The sequence below is a fragment of the Crocodylus siamensis genome, chromosome 4 (genome assembly GCF_052110815.1).
Source record: "Crocodylus siamensis isolate JL-2025a chromosome 4, ASM5211081v1, whole genome shotgun sequence".
NCBI lineage: Eukaryota > Metazoa > Chordata > Crocodylia > Crocodylidae > Crocodylus > Crocodylus siamensis.
In genome coordinates, this window is record NC_143398.1 from 202,860,155 (window position 1) to 202,879,789 (window position 19,635).

Here is a 19,635-nt window from a genome sequence, read left to right on the forward strand (position 1 = left end):
TGTTCAGGCATCTCCAGGTGAGTTTTTCTACCAGAAGAACCAACCAGGGAGAGTTCTCCTAGCTCATTTGAATGTGTGTACACAGCCATACACAATGTGTTCAGTTATCAAGACACATTTTGATTTCAAAACCAAGTGGCTTATTAAGTAAAAAATGTTTTCTTCAGGTAGCAAATGGAATTGATTGTCTCTAGTTACCCTGGATGTAGTTATGTGGCACAATGCAACAATACCCTTGCTCAAATACAAGAAATATTGCCCGATATATTTAGCCTCACTAAGAAGCAAGACTAATAAAACCATGTGGAGACTTGTATTAATATAGCTCTATTAATTCAGGTATCAGGGCTAGCACAGGTACCTCTGCATGGCTATGCATTTTGCCATATAGACATACACCACAATTGTCAAGATTTTAGAACAAATAGATTCTAACCTCTAAAATGGCTTTAACAGTAAATGGATTAATTAAGTTTAATGAATAAACTGAAACAAAGAAAATATTTTCCCTGCACCTGAAGAAAGAACCACAGCTGTCAAAAGCTGATTTTTCACTTCAATAAACCCTGCTTCTAGGGGCATTAGCCAGTGACTCCCACAGTTCAATGGTTATATGCTACCTGAATACTATTTTTATCTCATTTAAATTATTGTAATAGACCATGGTAAATTTAAGACCATGGGGTTGTGATTTTTATTTTAAATTATTTATTTAAATATATATATATTTGTCTTCAATAAGCAGACAAGGTTCTGTGGGTAAATTGGATATCTTTTATTAGACCAACTCAAACAGTTGGCAAAATTCTTCTTAGCAAGCGTTCAGGTACAAACGCCCTTCATCAGGCTGAGGTAGCATCTGCAGATAGTCTGTGCTCTTCCTGGATGGAGTGATAAAGCAGCCAGAGGCCACTACATATGGAAGTATGTATGTCTTCAATAAAAAATGTTTCTAAATATTGATGGCCTTTCAGAATATAAAAAGAAATCACACATTTCCCTCCTGAGCTGTATTTGAATTTCTTGAATTAAAATTATTTGTGATATTACTGCATCATGTCATGTGTTTAATTGTCCATATTGCAAAACTTCCACCTTAGACTTGACTGATAGTTGTTACATGAGAAACACATTGCTAGAAAAAGCAGTGGGACTTCAGGTTATGTTTTGAGATATGTGGACTTTATGGGGTACTGCTTTAAAAGGTAAGCAAAAAATGAAGCTGGTTCTAGAGATAGGAAAGGAGGGAGCAAATCAAGAAAAACAGCTCATTCTTATTTCCACAGGAAAAAAATAAGGGCAGAGAAAGAAACATGATTTTTGGTAACAAAGTGCTGAAGGGGTACAGGAGTAGAAGGGAAAAATAAGTCTAACAGGTTGAAATGTATAATGTTTCCTGAGTCCTAGTTATGATGTTATCATGTTTCCTGAGTTCTGCTTCAGTGCCTTATTCACAAGATGAGCCTTCATTTATTGGTTTCTTTATTTGAACACTTAAGGCACCTATACACATTCCTGACATCTGCCCCCACGCGTTCCCCCTAGACTGTGTGAGCGCAGACTCGGCTGAGTCTGCTGGAGCTAATTAGCATGTTCCAGCAGCCTTGGTGTCACGTGTATTCAGCATCCCTGCCCTTCAAATATTGCCCAATATATAATGGTGGCAAGGAGGTGGTTTAACTAAAGCTCATTGAACGAATGCTCCCACTGCCATTTTGAAGTGAGGGACACTGAATATGCAAGATGCAGTGAGCGTTTTAATTAGGCCAGCTCCCAAGAGCCACTCTAATTAAAGCACAGCCCCCAACCCCAGAGCATTTGTAAAGATGCCTTCTATGCATTTATTGTCTGGAAAAGTGAAAGATGCTCTTCTAAAAGCCACTATGTAGCTCTGTGAAGTGGCTGTTAAGTAGTGCTGGAGAGGAATGCAGTTGAATCCCTCCTTCTCCCTGGGCAGTAGGGTGTGAAACATGATGTGAAACAGCACCGCTCCATTTCAACTTCCATTTTGCCATTTCAAAGAGCCAGTGTTTTGTTTCACTGTTTTCTTTTAATTTTGAGGCACTGTTTCATTTCGTTTCGTTGAAGCTGTTTTGACACGTTTCAAAGTTTTGCCCATAGGCTATAATGGAGAACCATGAAAATGCCTATAACTTTGTAATTTCATGCCTGATTTGGATGAAAATTGCAGGTCTGGTAGCCCCTTCTGAGGGCATGAAGCGTGCCAGGTTTCAAGGAGATACGTGCATGGGTTTCTGGGAAACTGCACCTCAAACTGCTAAAAGCAAAACTTGTGTCACCTGCCAGCAGCAGCAGCCTCCTGTCATCCAGCATGCAGATCCAGGGGCCCATGTCACTGGGAGGGCTGAGGGGCTGTGCTGGACTCCTCCTGGGGCTGTGGGCCCCCAGATCTTCATGCACAATGACAGGAGGCTGCTGCTGCTGCCTGACACTGGCGCTGGGCACAGCCCGCACCCAGCACTAGGTAGACTGCTGCCGCTGACCACCGCCTCCTGTCATCTTGTGTGCAGATCTGGGGACCCGCACCCCTGGAGGAGTCTGGCAGTGCTGGGAGGGTAGGTTGAGCTCCACTAGCCCCATGGAGCCACTTGGAGTGCAGCCCCAGCAAACAAAGTCTGCCAGCGGGAGTATCCACAGCCCCGTGGAGCTGAGCCTGGCAGCAGGAGGCAGGGGAGAGCCACTGGGCAGGGCTGTGTTCAGAGCCAGGGTTGCATTCAGAGTGGATCCACCACTGGCTCTCCCACCACCTCCCGCCATTGGGCTGAGCTCTTTGGGGATGGGGGAGCCACTTGGAGCACAGCCCTGCTCTCCCCTGCCTCCTGCCACTGGGCTGCTTCAAAACTTGAAACATTTTAAAACTTTTGAAATGTTTCGAGTGCCCTCATTTTGTTTCAAAGCTGTTTTGAAGCCTTTTGTTTCATTTAGATTTTGCTGTTTCAAAACGTGTTGAAACAGCTTTGAAATGAAACACCCGTCAAAATTTTTCACAGCCCTGCTGGGCAGCACTGGAAGGCACTGTAGTTGCTGGGCACTCTGGAGCTGCAGCACTTATTGTGCCTGACATCCCCAGGGGGTGAGGTCCCATGCCTGGCCACAGCGCTCCAATATCCCTGCTCGCTCTGATTCAGGAGAGGCCTCTGAATTCATGGATGCTGGAGGACTTCAATTTGATGGAATAGCTGTCTGGAGTGGCCACACCTTAATAGAACAAAATCAAATTAGGTAGATTAGAGATAATCCTGCCCTGGAGTGACATAACTTTAAACCAAATAATGAAGGCTGTAAACCACTTAAAAGGTATTAACATGCAGTCAATCCAGTGGTTAAGAGCTCCAAAAGCAACCTAAAGTTCCTATGTAACAAGGCCCTCAGTGTCACATGATATCTGTACTTGCCTAGGAGGACCAAGATTCAAGGTCACTCCCAGGCTTTCCAGTTCTGTGTTTCATTCATGGCTCTGCCATGGGCTGCTGTTGCACTATCTAACCTGCCAGTGCCAATCAATCTCTCCATGTGCATAGTTGAACACTGAAGGCTGAAATATAAATAAATAGTTCAGTGACAGACAATAAAGTGAACTTCTGCTTACCCCTGCAATAAATTGGTAGGAGAGGAATCCTATTATTAATGGGATTTTTGCTATACCAACTTTTTAAATGACAGGCGATCCAATAAAAGCTCCTAAGAGGCAGATAGCCTCTGTGTCACTGACCTAGTTTCTGTGCACTGATGAATTCTGAAATGTTTTTTTTACAGGCATAATTATATTGTAACAAGAAAAATCATCTAGTGAACCTAACAATCTTGGGGTTTTTTTAGTCATGCAAAATTACTGCTTAGCAACTGTGCAGTAGACCTGGAAAGCTTATATAATGCAAGAGAATGAGGCTAGGAAATATGTTTTGGATTAAGATCACTGGTGAGCAAACAACGCAAGCAGGAGTTTATTAGAGTGAGGTAAAAGGAGTGTGAGGAAACAGAAGGGAAATATGCTTGAGGCCAGGCTAGTGAGAAGTTTCTTATGGGCCCACATAAGTAGCCACATTTCTCAGTGAGCTGCATTTTACAGGCATTGACTGCTGCAGGCTGATTCATTTGTTTAGTTGTGAAACAAGCTCACGTCTGATGCTGTAAAATTATCTTATTCAAATGACCTGCTGCTTACAGGAAAATCCCGATTGTGCCCATGACACACACTAGTGCTCTGGTAGAACCGGAAAGCTCATGCATGGGTTCTGTACCACTGCGCACTATAGAGCCCAGCTCACTGACATATTTAATGCCATACATGAATACAGGTGATGCTTGTAACAACAAGAGCCAGGTTTGTTTTGATATGCTGCACTGCCATGCATGGCAAAGCTGACTCTCCAGCCCAGGCAGGATAAGTTTCTCTGTGTAGTGTAAGATTCTGATTACAAAGTCTATTTAATTTTGGTTTATGATTACAATTAAAGGTGGAACAAGAGTTTAATTGTTATACAGTTTAACAGAAACCAAAGTTCAGTTTTTTCCAACCATAGAAAAGCTCAAATTAGACTGTTCTCCAAAGTTCTCACATATATTTTCTGTCCATAGCATCTTGACTTTTTCTTTATTTTTTTACCAATAAAACTGACATAGACCCCTTGCTGTACATCACTCTTTGTGATTCATCTTTCTTATAGAAGATGCCAGAGAGCAGCTCCATAAACTTCTCTAAGTGATGTTGCTGATTTTACACTTGTAGTACCATAACTCTTAATTTGTTTCTCCCAGATACCAGTAAAGTGCTGAAGGATGTTGTTTAAGGGCTCTGTTTTATTTCTGGATTCTACTTTTTATAACCTCATATGTGTATTTTGTCTCAAGGACAAATTCAGTTTCCTATGTTACTTGGGTCTCTACCATTGGAATATATCCACTTTATCTCAGTGGATTGGAGCAAATGGTTTTCAGGCCTCTGGGATTCCTTGATTAATGCATTTCCTGAGGCAATTAGGGATTGTTTTTGAAAACTGCATTCGGAAGCCAGCAAGGAATTACTTTTTAAAAAATATGAAGTTGGCACTTTTTTTCCTCCTTTCCATGGCTTCTGGAGCTTTGGTTTTGATATTTTCCGTTTTTCTTTGTAGCTGATGCATTATAATTTACTAATGTCAGCTACACAAATAGGATTGTCCAAGTCCATTACAGTTATCCAGCTTCTGAGTTTATTCATTAATGTGATGCACTATCATGAAGATCACTTTATGGATCCTGTAACAGGGAACCCTATCCCTGTTACCAGAAGACAGATCGCCCCTTTAAGATCAGGACTTTCTGGGCACAGCGTGCTGGTAAGGTAGGGATTAAAAATTGAGCCCGGCCAGCTGGTCAGGTGACCAGAAGGGGGCAGGCCAGGACTACAAAAACCCTGGGCTGGGCAGCAGCTGGGGTGGCAGCCAAGGGAGAAGGAGTGCGTGTGAGACCTCCACGGAGAGGCTGGGTGAACGGTCCAAAGCCTGAAGGAGGGGAACTACTGAGGAGCCCAGAGAAGCAGCTGCAACCCTGGAGGAAGGACTGTAGGTAATGGTGGGGAGCAGAAACACGACCCCTGAGTAAATGTAAGCTGGTGTGCTGCCTTCCTTAATCATATTTTTCTGGTGGCAGTTATAGGCTGTGGACAGACTGTTTATGGGGGGTTTTTTAATAACACCAGTGGTTTGGGTGAGGCTAGTGGGGAAGGAGGAGGCCTCATTGGGATCCCACTACACCATGTGGGCGCAGGATTTGGGTTGTACTGACCCCAGCACCAGAGAAGGCACAATATTCAGGGTACATAGGCCCTAGCACCAGTGTGGGTTCAGGATTTTGGGGTGTACAGACCCCAGTGCCAGAGGCCTGGTGCACCTGAGGTGCAGTTTTGGTTTTCTTTGGACTGGGACAGTGTGGGTGTGGGTCCATTTTCCAGCCTTGAGCTTGCGACCCCCTAGCTGTGGGGCCAGTGGCTGGGCCTCTGGGCCGGGGAGGCTGGGGTCCAGACTGGAGCAGAAAAGAGGACCACGAGCCTCAAGACAAGGAACAGAGCTAGAGCCTCAGAGTCAAACCCTGTTGGCTGGGTTTAGACAGGGAGGCCTAGCTAGAGAAAGGCAAGGGTCAAGGCCCGTGGAGGCGGAAGACCCCAACATACAAAATATAATAGGCAGTCTCCCACCTACGAGAACATCAGTATAATAATTTTACATCAAGACGTGGAAGGAGAGTAGAGAAGCGGGACACCAGAAACCTTAAAGGGGACTCCAAGGGTGCCCCACATAGGATGCAGATAACAGGGAAGACGGTGTGGGGGAAGGCAACCTGTTACAGATCCCTTCACTAAATGCAAAAGGATGTAGCATGGCACTGTCAGGTTGCATATACCATAATTGTTGCTCTTTGCTGCATCTCCTCTGTGAAAAAAAAAAAAAGGATTTCTTTTGTCTTCTTGGTACATCTGTCGCTCTTCTATTTTATTACTTTGGCTGCAGACTTACCTGCCAAAATCATTATAACAGCTACTGTGAGCAATATACCTAACATAACATAGATTCAAGTGCTATATATCAACCCACACAGACTGCTGCTGAGCATATTAGCTGCCACTAATATCCCACTGATTCAGTGCAGCACACACAATGGGCACACATGTGTTTCTTGCAGCGTCTCAAACTCCTTTAGGATGCTGCAAGAAGTACGTGCAGGAATGAGAAAATGTTCCCCACACTGCAAATTTGCAGTGCGGGGGCAATATTAGACCCCTGGATATCCAGGAGTCAAAAAAACCTGCACAGAAAAAAAGCAGAGCAGGGCACAGTCTCAGACTGTGACCTGAAGCAACCAGAGGCTGGGTCCTCCATAGAGATGCTGTGGCTGCCAGAGCGTCTCTCTGGTTAGCCCTTGCCCTGGTGCTGAAGCACGCTGCCTGCCAGTGCGGGCAGGCAGTGTACCAACAGTAGGGAGTTGGACCCAGGCTCCACTGCCAGTAAGGGATTGGGGGACTGGAGGAGGGGACCATGGGGGGAACCCCACTGGCCCCGCCCACTCTCCTAGCCCCCTGATCCCTTCCCCACCCAGTCCCCTGAGCCCCCTCTATCCATTCCCTGCTTGGCCCCATCCCACCCCAGCCCCATGAACCCCACCGATCCCTGCCTCCCCCCACGCCAGCATTGGGAAAAAGAAAAACCAAAACAAAACAAAAAAACCCTGGCACTTACCGGCAGTTCCAGCTACCGTTGAGGTCACTGGTCCCCCCCGTACAGTGCAAGGCAGGGTGACAGCCCCAGCAGCCCCAGCCCAGGCCCTGCTGCCCCCCACTGCCCTGTCTTGCCCAGGAGGCCTCTACCAGGAGGCCCCATAGCCCCCACAGCCCCTGCTCAATAAGTAGAGGCTTTTTTTTTTTAAAGTACCGGAGGCTGGGGTTGAGGAGACAGCCATGAGGGGCTGAGGGTGCAAGTGGGAGCCAGTTGGGACAGACATAGAGGGCCTGCAGGAGTGGGGGGGTCTGGGGCTAGGTAGGGCAGCCATCGCGGGGGCTGCAGAAGCGAGCGGGAGATGGGGCCAGGCGGGGCAACAATCGGGAGGGGGCTGGGGGAGCAAGCGGGGGGGGGCAGGACATGTGGGCCCAGCCATAGCCCCCGTGGGAGGGCTGTAGCCCCTCTGGGGGTCCATGGCCCCTGTTGGGGGCTGTAGCCCATGTGGGGGGGCAGCAAAATATATATTCATGAATTCATGAAATATGTGTTTAGAGTTCACTTTATTTTTATGATAGAGACACTGGTAGTCTTCCAAATTGCTTTAACACTGTAAATATCTCAATAAAACATTTCCCAACTGATCTCTCTCTCTCTCTCTCTCTCCCTCTCTCTCTCTCCTTATAGTGGTCTTTTGTTTTAATTATGGAGGAACATGGATTTTGGGGTATTTTACAGAGTGACTTTGGGATTTTTTATCAGGGTTTTTTCAGTTTTCCCATAGGGAACACCAGAATTCCTGTTAGGGGTACCAGTGGCAGGACCCTGCCTGCTCAGAGCTGGCACCTTGGACCCAGCTGGCTGTGGCTGACCTCCTGGCCAATTAGAGCCAGGACGACATGCTTTGACAGTTCAAAGCAAGCCACCACACCCGGAATATCTTCCAGGCAATAGTTGCCCAGGTGGCCAGGCAGGGGGCACACGTGGCAGTAGTGCCGCACAAAGGCCAACGCTGCAGCCACTGCCCATTGGCAGCTGTCCCAGAGGGGCAGATGCCTCATCCCAGTCTGGCGGGCACACAGAAGGTCACAGCCATGCAGCAGCCCCCACTGCCAGACTGCTGTAGTGGGTAGAGGGTACAGGGAATTCTCAGGGCACCTTCAGCAGTCCAGCTGGCACAAGAGGTAGTATCCCCAAGTACCAATTAGCTGGGCCCCAGAAGCTCCTGAGAGTGAGTAGCCCTGAGCTTTTTGTACTGCTGGGGCCAGGACAGGACAGCTTTTTATACTGCGGAGACAGCACAGGTGCTGGCCCTGGGGCTCTAGCTCCCCCTAGCTACAGATCTGGGAGGAACCAGGCAGGGTTATTTTGCCCCAAGTGGCACAGTTTGCTTCACAACAAAGTGCATGTCCAAGCACATGCACTGAGGCAAAAAGCCCCAGCTCCAATTTGCACGCTTCTATTTGAGCTGCTGCAAGTGCACATGCTTGCATGAGTGGATGTACCCAGTGAGGATCAGCAACCAAAAGGTTAAAGTCAGCCCACTACCCTCATTTAAGATCAGTGTGCCAAACATAAAGCATCCAGGAAAGTCCTAATATCTAAAGCAAGCTGAATTTTCTCAGGGAGTTGAAATTCAGTCTGCAAATAACTTCATGAAAAGCTATGACTAGTAGTGTTCTTCTGATAGTGGTTCTCTTACCTGTCAGCTGAGCATTCTATTTAGAGGAAAAAGGCATCAGGTTTAATATCAATAGAGGACAGAGTAGCAGAAAACCAGAATATCTTCTATGATGGCCACCCTAATAAGAAATGGTTGTAACTGGGGTCCAGAAGACGGTAGCCATGGGTGGGCTGTGTTCAGGTGAATATTTCAATGGCTAACGGTAATGAGTACATTTGAAATGTAAGCATTACCCTCAACATTTACAGTAGCAGCTAACAGCTGACTGATGACAAAGATTTGCAGTTAATATCTGTCTCCTCTTTCCACTCCGTACAGCATTTATACAGCATTTCATACAGCACTGCTGCCATTACTAGTACGTAATAGTTTTAACATAACTTACTATGGAATAATCTTAAACCAAAATGTAAAAATTGTCACAAAATAATGTCATTATTGGTTGATCTTATCGGAAGCTAGTTATAAATTATTTCTTTAGCATTTGTCTGATCATAAGGTGCTACTTAAGAGCACCCCAAGCCAGCAGTTGTACTGCAATGACTGTCAGATCGAAGCAACATATTCACAGTGGTTATGAAGAATAATATAGCATTTGTAAGAAAAAGTGTATTCTTCCTTTATAGTGTTTCCATACACAAACTTGAATGGCTTCCATTAAACCCCTGTGTGGACATACTTACTTCTATATGTAGCAGTTTACTTTGCCCCTTTAAATAAACTGATATAAACCATATTTTATATCAGAGTAAGAATGGCCATATTCAAAGTTGCACCAATTAAACTACACCAGTTTAGAATCTCACCTCTAATAAAATCACACCGCTTTGTATGTTACTCTGGATCTAGAGAAGCGTGTTCCTTTACTTTTAATAAACCTTTAAAATCTTAGGCCCATCAGGAATCACAGTCTTGTTAGACTGCATAGGATGGAGCACTCTACCTCACTTTGTCATGGTCTTCTCTAGTGGATGTGTTGAGAAGCACTGTTCTCCTCAGCTAAAGTGAGGCTCACCATGAAATTAGGTGTTTTTATAGGAGAAGAGAAAGGAAAGAGGGAGCCTTCAGGGTACCTCTCTGAAAAAAACAATTCCTTATGCTCAGTTGCTCAGTCATCCATGTGACATAATGGGTTGTTTTTTTCTTCTGGTAAATCAATTTCAGTAGATCTTTTTAACACAGCCTACCGAGTGATCATGATTATAGGAAACATAGGTACTAAAGGCCTATTAGATCACTGAGTCCATTGACCTAGAAGAACAGGATATATGGATCTGCTTAGCAGCTACATTACAGATTAAATTCATGTGTGGTGTTTGTCACGGAAATATTCAGTATCTGTTGAAAAGATGAGTTATGCAAGCAGACTCATACTTGAATAGTAGCCAGGACAAAATTGTTAAAGCAGTTGCACTGTTTTTGAGGCTGATTTTTCTTGCATGTGAATTGCTCTGTTAGTTATATTCTAGCTATAATAAGTATTTCATTGCCCATAATAGTCTCAAATGGCTAACGGCAAGCTAATGAGGTTTTGGTGAAATACCTTAGGGTTTGTTACTCCTGTTACACCTGGGTTAGCTAACAACGACTGAAAGGCCTGCTGAAAAGCCAAGGTGGATTTCTGAACTGCATGTTGGAACTCATCTACTGTGCAGGGCCAAAACCAAAGGTGGGGATCAATGGAGTAGTTACAACCCCTTCCCAAAACACCCAAAGTTTAAAACCAGCTCCCCAGCAGTACCAGTAGCACATCTCTATGGGCAGCAGTGAGGGAGTTAATGGACCTAATTTCTATTAATCTCTCTTCATTCCACAGGTATTGATGACTTTCTCTCCTCTTTAATGGTCTTATGTTCCACTAATAAACCTATCCTCACTTCTGCAAATGGCAAGCAATATGAGGAAATGCTGACTCTTCAGACTGAAGAAAAGAAGGCTGAGCAGGGACCTGGTAGCAGCTTACCACTACACTAGGGGAGTACATAATGGGTTCAGTGAGCAACTGTTCACCAGGGCACCCAAGGGGAAAACCAGGAGTAATGGCTACAAACTCCTGAAAGACCGATTCAGACTCAACATTAGGAAAAATGTATCCGCAGTCAGGGTGTCCAGACTGTGGAATAAGCTCCCTCCAGAGGTGGTGCAATCATCTACTCTGGAAATCTTCAAGAGGAGACTAGACAGTCACCTTGCTGGGGGTCACCTGACCCCAGTTATCTTTCCTGTTTGGTGCAGGGGGCTGGATCTGATGATCTTCCAAGGTGCCTTCCAGCCTTACAATCTATGAAAGTATTAATTTTGCTGCTAGCTAGCTCCTGCTGATAATGTAGTGCCTATTTCACAGCCCTGCGGACTGCTTTTAGCTATAGCTAAAATATTAACTCAGGTGTGGAAATAACTGTCAGTGAAATGTTGGATACCCTGTTATGGCACTCCAGAACTAAGTACAGGTAGTTAGTAAGATTGAGGCTGAATCTATTCAATCTTTTCAGGGTTGTCTAAAATCTGTAGGTTAAACTAATAAGCAAGTGAACAGACATTCACTTTTGATTCCAGAAATGCAGCCACAGGCCTGCAGTGGGCCGGGCCAGAAGCTGGAGGCGGGGAAGAAGGGCAGGAAGACCTCTCCTCCTCAGCTGAAGTAGAGAGCTTAGATCAAGGCTAGCCCACCCACCCTGCAAATGGGGGGTTTTAGGGAAGAGGCAAAGCATCCTGGGATGCTGGCAAACTGTGAGTTAAGTTGAATCTGGAGGGGATCTGGAGAAGAAGTTAAGTAGTCTGATACTACATACATACAGGTTTATCTTGAACTGGTCTCAGTCATTTTTAAAGTGGTTTATGTGCCTTGAATTTCTGTTGTGTTATGGATTTGAACCAGTTTCCAATCCCTTATACCAGTTTGTGTGATTTCTGTTCCTAGCCAAAAACACTAGATTTTGATTTATAAATCTGACTAGAAGTACATTTAATTCTAATGATTACAGCACTAAAGAAACAACATCTTTTGATTATGTCTGGCCTAATTTGTTGTGTTATTGCTACATAATATATTATTTAGTGAATTTATGCATATTCCAATTAGGTTATTATTTTTGTTTAAATCTTAAACTGAATAATATAGTCCTCTGCCTGAAGCATAGAAGAAAAGCTTCTAATTTGTTTGGGGTTTTTTTAACTGGACAAAAATATTTGTCATGTCATACATGATAATGTACTACACCATATGCACCCCTCTTTTCAAATTCCTAGATCCACCCATGCTGCCATGGGAGGCAAATATTCAAAGGAGCTGAAACCAAGCAGCTGCTTTTGGTGGCAAATATTGATTTGTCATTAGTATTTGATTCTGGCAACAGCAGCCAGCTTTTTTAAATTCTTCACCCTATGAAATTCAAACCTCAGGGCAATCAGCAGAAACCCCATTCTGCTGTGATAATCTGTAACTCAGTTACCAAATGGCAGTTACCCTGTGTATACTGCAGCATCCCCCACTCATTTGTCCTTGCCATGGATTATGTACAGATTTTTTTTAGTTTCCAAGCAAATTTCTTTCCAATGTCCTACAAAATCATCAATCCGTGTTCACCAATGTAAACACTGTGCTGGTACCACGGGTGTTATGGTCGATCCCTGGTGTTTAGTCTCATTGTTCTTCCTCAGTCACCTGCTATGCCTTGATGGAAAAATAGATATATTAAGAAAGAACACAAAGCTTGGGAGGTGGTCTTCCTAATACGCCTTGAGGTATTGACCAGAGTTTCTTCACAAGGCTCCTACCTTCCCTTCACGGGTCTCATGATTACAAGTGTCTCCCCGCTTCCCTTCCTTCCCTCCCTGTCCCTTTCTTGTCCTGTCTCAACTATCCCTAGGAAGATGGCATTCCACTGCCCTCCCTCGGATTGGAGCTGTTCTCTTCACAGCCCCCATGAGGACTTAACAGCATTTTGAGGCTCTCAGCCTGGGAGAACTGGCCCTTAGATCCTCAGGGTCCCAGCCTCCATGACTCTTTAGTAATTTAGGCAGATGCCTACAGTTCTACAGTTATTCCCAGTCCCCTTTCCCTGAATTCCCTCTTGGTAATGAGGGTGGAAGAGTTTGTCTGCCTCCCCGTACCTCCTCACTTCATCTTCTCCTGTCTTCCCTCCTACAAGTGAAGCCCTTCCCTTCTGACTCGGCACTCACCTGAACCATCACTCGCCTACTCTTCCTGGACATTGCTTCTGCTCTTCAGTCTTTAGTAAGTACCTTCAGTAAGTACCTCAGCTCACCATTCCAGGTGCACTGCTTGTCGCAGCTCCATCTTCTCCAGCTGGACCCTGCCCTGGGGGCAATCTGTCTCTTTTCCCTTTTTATCTTCTGGCTCCTCCCCACAGGAGCCAATCTGCCATGTGTGGCCCTGCTAGAGTCCAGGCAGAACTTCATTGGGATCACCTGGGGTCCCAGTGCTCAGTGTTGTCTCGCTTTTCCCGCCATGGTCCAGTAAGTTTTTCCCTTCATTCCCACTGGTATATCTCCTTTTCCCCCATCCCAAGCACCATATCGGGTGCCCTGTTACAACCAACAATATACTTCTGTTTGATTCCAATCTTGAATTGGTCTAGAATCTAGTTCTGAAAAATTCTATAAAAATGTAATGAACTGGATGTGAAAAGAAAGTAATCAGTGCTATAATTTTTATACTATGCCACCTTTTCAATATCATAACTTCTTGCCTGTAGTGCTTCTGTAATAGGGTGCCTTTTCCCCATAGGAGGGGGCTGCCAGCCTTGTTGAGTAGTTGTAGCTGTGGGGAGGCTGCTGATAAGGGAGTGGTTCACTGGGAGCTTAAAAACGCAGAGAAAAGAGCAGCAAGGAGTGAACTGTTAGGTTACAGTTGTGAGCCAGAAGCAGTGAGATGATCTGTCTGCTGCATTGAGGGGTCTGACTGCTGTGCTGGGGCCTCAGCCACAGAGGATCCTTCCTAGTATCCAGAACAGGAAAACAGGGTATTTGTTCAAAACCTGTTATATTTATGGGAACTGGCTGAGGATTTTTATCTTACTGGGGTGATCTGATCCCAGCTGACTTCCTGACCCTTGGGCAGGGGGCTAGACCTGATGATCTTGCAAGGTCCCTTCCAGCCCTAATGTCTATGAAATCTCTGAGGAGCCCCTGAGGAGGCAAAACCCACTTAGAGAAGCTTGCAGGTAAAGTAACCTGCTTACACCTTCCTATTTAACAATGTAGAGAGGGTTATTTTCACCCCTGACACTTGTCTGTAACCCTTTAGTAGTCTGAGAACAGTAAACTAAATCTGATGGCCCAAATATTCAAATCTGGAGGATGTCCAAATAAGTGGCCTGATTTCCAGAAGATCTGAGCTCCTTGCAAACTTAACTGGCAGCAATGCTTAGCACCAGAGAAAAGCAACATACAGTACTTTTAAAAACACGCATGTGTTTATTTCAACATGAAAATGTCACTATTTGAACACATACATTATATCAGAAGTAGGCAAAATGCGGCCCGTGGGCCAGATGCGGCCCGCTAAGCCATTCTATCTGGCCCACGAGGCCCCTAAAAAATTTAGAAAATTAATATTTTATGTCCCTGGCTGCCTGTTGTGTGGCCCTCAGTGGCTTGCCAAAACTCAGTAAGTGGCCCACTGCCTGAAATAATTGCCCATCCCTGCATTACATCAAAATACTGCCCAAAGTTTCTTTCACGCATGCCCCCTGATTGCAGGGCTTGGGTGGTACATAAAAAAGGATATTGATAAGACTGTACACAACAACAGCCAACATTTTCAGTCCAGTAATGCCAAGTTCTACTTCCCACCACCTTCATCAAAATCAAAATAGCACCACTTCAAGTAATTTTATGAGGGAACCAAGGCAGTAGAAATGGTTGTCTGTTCCTTAGGAAGGGGCAGCCAGCCCCGTTTTCAGATGTGTGGAACTTTGCTAATGAGGGAGTGTCCCACTGAGATTTTTTTTAAACCGTCAGAGAGTGCTAGAAGTGGAGGACAAGTTGGGGGGCAACAATTTGCAAGAAGGAGAAGGCAAGCTGCTGTGCTGAGGAAAAGCCAGAGGGGAAAATGGCTTTTCCTAATATCTGAAGAGGATAGAGGATTTTGGTTTGGTTTTTTTTTTGTGTTAGAGATTGAAGTTTGTTTGGTGAGAAATGAGCTAACTGGCCTTCAAAAAGTACAGACAGTCAAAAAGCCCAAGGCTGAATCAATTCAGTCTTTGCACGTTAATCTAAGATGCAGAGATTAAATTGAGAAATAACTGAACATACATTTACTTCTGATTCAGGAAATGCAGCCATATATGCCTGCAGTGGCTCAGGCCAGATGTGCTAGAGCATACCTCTCTGACACAGCCAGCATGGGGGACTGTGATTTAACTTGAACCAGGAAGGGGTCTGGAACAGAAGTTTCATAAACCGATTTGACCCAAATCAGTTAAGTTTGATATTACATTCAACCAGGTTTATCTTAAACCAGTTTCAGTCATTTTGAAACTGATTTATGTGCACTGCGCTTCTGTTCTGTTACAGGGTTAAACCAGTTTCTAATGACTTAAACCAGTTTATGTGTAACTTCTGTCCCTAGCCCAAAAGGTATCAGGATAAAGGGTTTCTGAGTAAATCCATGCAACAGCTGGCAACAGAACTTCCTTGTCCCTCTACTCTGAGGCTTGAAAATGTTGGCCATACTGTGGTGTGTGCCTTACAAATTTCATCTATTGCCTGCTCAAAGCAAGCGGCAGAAACAACTATGCTGGTACTAAAAGGGGTCTGAAAAGCCGATCTAGGCAAACAAATCAAATGAAACCAGTGGGGAAATGTTTGGCACGGGCTCATCATAATGGCCCAAGTAGCACTGTGGATACCATCTACAGTGAGCTGGCTAGAGGTTACATGATTTAGCACAGTGCACTTATCAGTCACTTAGACTGACCATCCATTAGGCAGTTCTTCCTGGAGTACAGCCCAGAAGTCTCAAGTAGGAGTGTTGTAAATGAGAACTAGAATTGAATTTCCCTTTTTTTGCATAATAGTCACTCAGAAAACCAGTGCTCTGTCTGAACTACATATCACTGCAAAAACTAAATACTGTCTGTAACAAGCTGATAGCTTCTGCCTGAAACACTGTTAGCTTATGTAGATGTGGCTGGGAAATTGTTAAGGAAATTTTCACTGATTTTGTCATGTAGGTGGCTCCATACCCTGTCTAGCTGTGGATGAAATAACTTTGGTGATCTTGACAGAGAGAAAGCTGAATCCAGCAATACAAAGCAGGCTTTGTGCTAGTGTCTCCTGTTTCTCCTGTTTTTCTCACCATTAGAGAGATGTGCAGGAAGCAATATAGCTGCAGTGCTCCCGTGTCCTGCCAAAATGGCCTTGTGGGAAACAGAGACTGATGCAAGCTAAAGTAGCACTTATGACTGGAGGCCTTGCTCCTTGTGTTCCTTTTCTCAACATGAGTTTTGCACTGAGCATAACTCAGGCAAATTTGAGATTTAGGCACTAATTCAGAGTTAGGCTTGGCTGCTTCTAGGGCTTCTAAGAAGATGGTTTACACTGAGTTTGTGATCTCATTGTTAACTTTTTGTTAATAAAACCAGACTAAAGAAATGGGTGAGTTTTGGTCATGTAGAATATTAGATTAGGCCACTTTCAGTAACTGATTAACCTATGTTTAGGTCAGCTCATCCAGCTGGGCAGACTCTTCCTGTGTATTTTGCAGTAATTATTTAATGGATTATGCCTAAAAGAAAGGTAGTCTGACATGTTTAGATTAGGTAGTCTGAAGCTGATGCAACTAGAACAATGAGATGTTTTTACCAAGCCTTTTAAGCGGGGCTTTTTGGTGCTTTTATCTAATATCTGACTGAATCTACTATTAGTAAAAGTGCCAAAAAGCCAAAAAGCTTTGCTGAAGTGCCCTATCTATACAGATGCTGAGGAGTCGGCTGCTTCTTCCAGTAAAGTACACTTTTGTTTTGTTTTTTCATGTCTGTAAGCAGCCTTTGTGGCCACCACTCTTCTCCTGCAAGAGTAGCTTAGGCCCTCTTTCTCCTCTTTTTCATGCCCCCCATTTAAAGTACATTCATGATTATATAAATGTAATAAATCTATTCCAACATGGAGGAAAGGCAGCAAGAAGGCACAGCAGCCCTCTTGGCTCTCCAGGGACCTAGTGGACCTCCTACAGCTAAAAAGGAAAGCCTACAAAGGATGGAGGATGGGATTCACCTCCAAGGAGGATTATTCTGCACTGATCCGGTCCTGCAGGGAGCAAACCAGGAAAGCCAAGGCTGCAACTGAACTCCAACTAGCTTCAAGCATCAAGGACAACAAAAAGTCCTTTTTCAGATATGTGGGGAGCCAGAGGAAAAGCAAGGGTAACGTTGGACCCCTGCTAAACCAGATGGGGCAACTGACAACTGACGCTCAGGAAAAAGCCAACCTATTAAATAGGTACTTTGCATCAGTCTTTTATCAGTCCCAAGGCACGCCCATGCCTGCTATGGGACAGGGAGATCCGGGTGATGGGGATTCCCCTACCCTCCATAAATGCTGACCTCGTGAAGGAACACCTTGAGAAGCTGGATACCGTCAAGTCAGCCGGCCCTGACAATCTGCACCGCAGGGTACTCAAGGAGCTGGTGAGCGTCATAGCCCAGCCCCTGGCACGGATCTTTGAAAACTCCTGGCGCTCTGGTGTAGTGCCCGAAGACTAGAAGAAGGCCAATGTGGTGCCTATCTTCAAGAAAGGGAGGAGAGTGGATCCGGCTAACTACAGGCCCATTAGTCTGACTTCTATCCTGGGGAAAATCTTAGAAAAGTTTGTTAAGGAGGCCATCCTTGATGGACTGGCCCAGGCTAACATCCAGCATGGGTTTGTTGCGGTAGGTCTTGTTTGACCAATCTCATTTCCTTCTACGACCAGGTGACCTATCACCTGGATGAGGGAGAAGAGATTGATGTCATATATCTTGACTTCAAAAAAGCTTTTGATCTGGTATCCCATGATCACCTCTTGGCCAAACTGGCCAGTTGTGGCCTTGGCTCCACCACGATCCGCTGGCTGGGAAATTGGCTCCGTGGTCGGACCCAGAGGGTTGTAATTGATGGCAGTCACTCATCATGGTGCCCTGTGACCAGTGGGGTCCCTCAAGGCTCTGTCCTTGGACCCATACTGTTCAACATCTTCATTAATGATGTGGACATTGAAGTCAGGAGTGGACTGGCCAAGTTCGCCGATGACACCAAACTTTGGGGCAAAGCATCCATGCCAGAAGATAGGCGGGTGATCCAGGCTGACCTGGACAAGCTCAGCAAATGGGCAGACGAGAACCTCATGGTGTTTAACACCGAAAAATGCAAGGTTCTCCACCTTGGGAGGAAAAACCTGCAGCATCCTTATAGGCTTGGCAGTGCTACGTTGGATAGCACTACAGAAGAAAGAGACTTGGGGGTCATCATTGACCACAAGATGAATATGAGCCTGCAATGTGATGCTGCGGCTAATAAAGCGACCAAAATGCTGGCTTGCATCCATAGATGCTTCTCGAGCAAATCCCGGGACGTCATTCTCCCCTTGTACTCGGCCTTGGTGAGGCCGCAGCTGGAGTACTGCGTCCAGTTTTGGGCTCCACAATTCAAAAAGGATGTGGAGAAGCTTGAAAGAGTCCAGAGGAGAGCCACGCGCATGATCAGAGGTCAGGAAAACACATCTTACGATGATAGGCTGAGAGACATGGGACTCTTTAGCCTGGAAAAGCGCAGGCTCAGGGGTGATCTGATGGCCACCTATAAGTTTATCAGGGGTGACCACCAGGATCTGGGGGAACGTCTGTTCACCAGAGCGCCCCAAGGGATGACGAGGTCGAACAGTCACAAACTCCTGCAAGACCATTTCAGGCTGGACATAAGGAAGAATTTCTTTACTGTCCGAGCCCCCAAGGTCTGGAACAGTCTGCCAGCAGAGGTGGTTCAAGCACCTACATTGAACACCTTCAAGAGTAAATTGGATGCTTATCTTGCTGGGATCCTATGAGACCAGCTGACTTCCTGCCCTTTGGGCAGGGGGCTGGACTCGATGATCTCCCGAGGTCCCTTCCAGCCCTGATGTCTATGAAATCTATGAAATGTACATCTATGGTGTAATATGTTCTAAGCGTATGATGTATGAAAAGGCCAATGAAATACTACAGAATCTCAGCTTATCATTTTATATATATATAGAATTTATATATTTTCCTTGATTTTCATTGAGAGAGAGAAAAAAACTGATCACAGACATATTGGAAATATCATTAATAATACATATTCACAAAGGGGTTCAGAGGTATCTGACATGAAAGCTGTAAGTTTGATTTTCCTGACATTCATGGAATTAAAATCCTATGCATAATGTTGCACTAATATAGGTGTTTGCAAGAATTAATGCCTAGTTTGTCCTTACATACTTTGGAACAAATGTAAGAAATGCAATCCAATAAGATCTCAAGACAGTTGTTAATTCTTTGAATGTGTCTCTGCTAGAAAGTAAATATTTTCTCTGGTTTGGTATTTTTAGTGATTTGTTTGTGATAGTTATCTCCTAAATGCAACTCATGTGCGCACTGCATCTTTTCTAACCATCTGTTGCCATCTGCTGGTGATGATATTGAGTTGCCAGACTAGTGTGTGGTTGTTTCCAGTAGAAAATGAATGCCATACTGTATATAAATAGGGGCAATCTGGTAA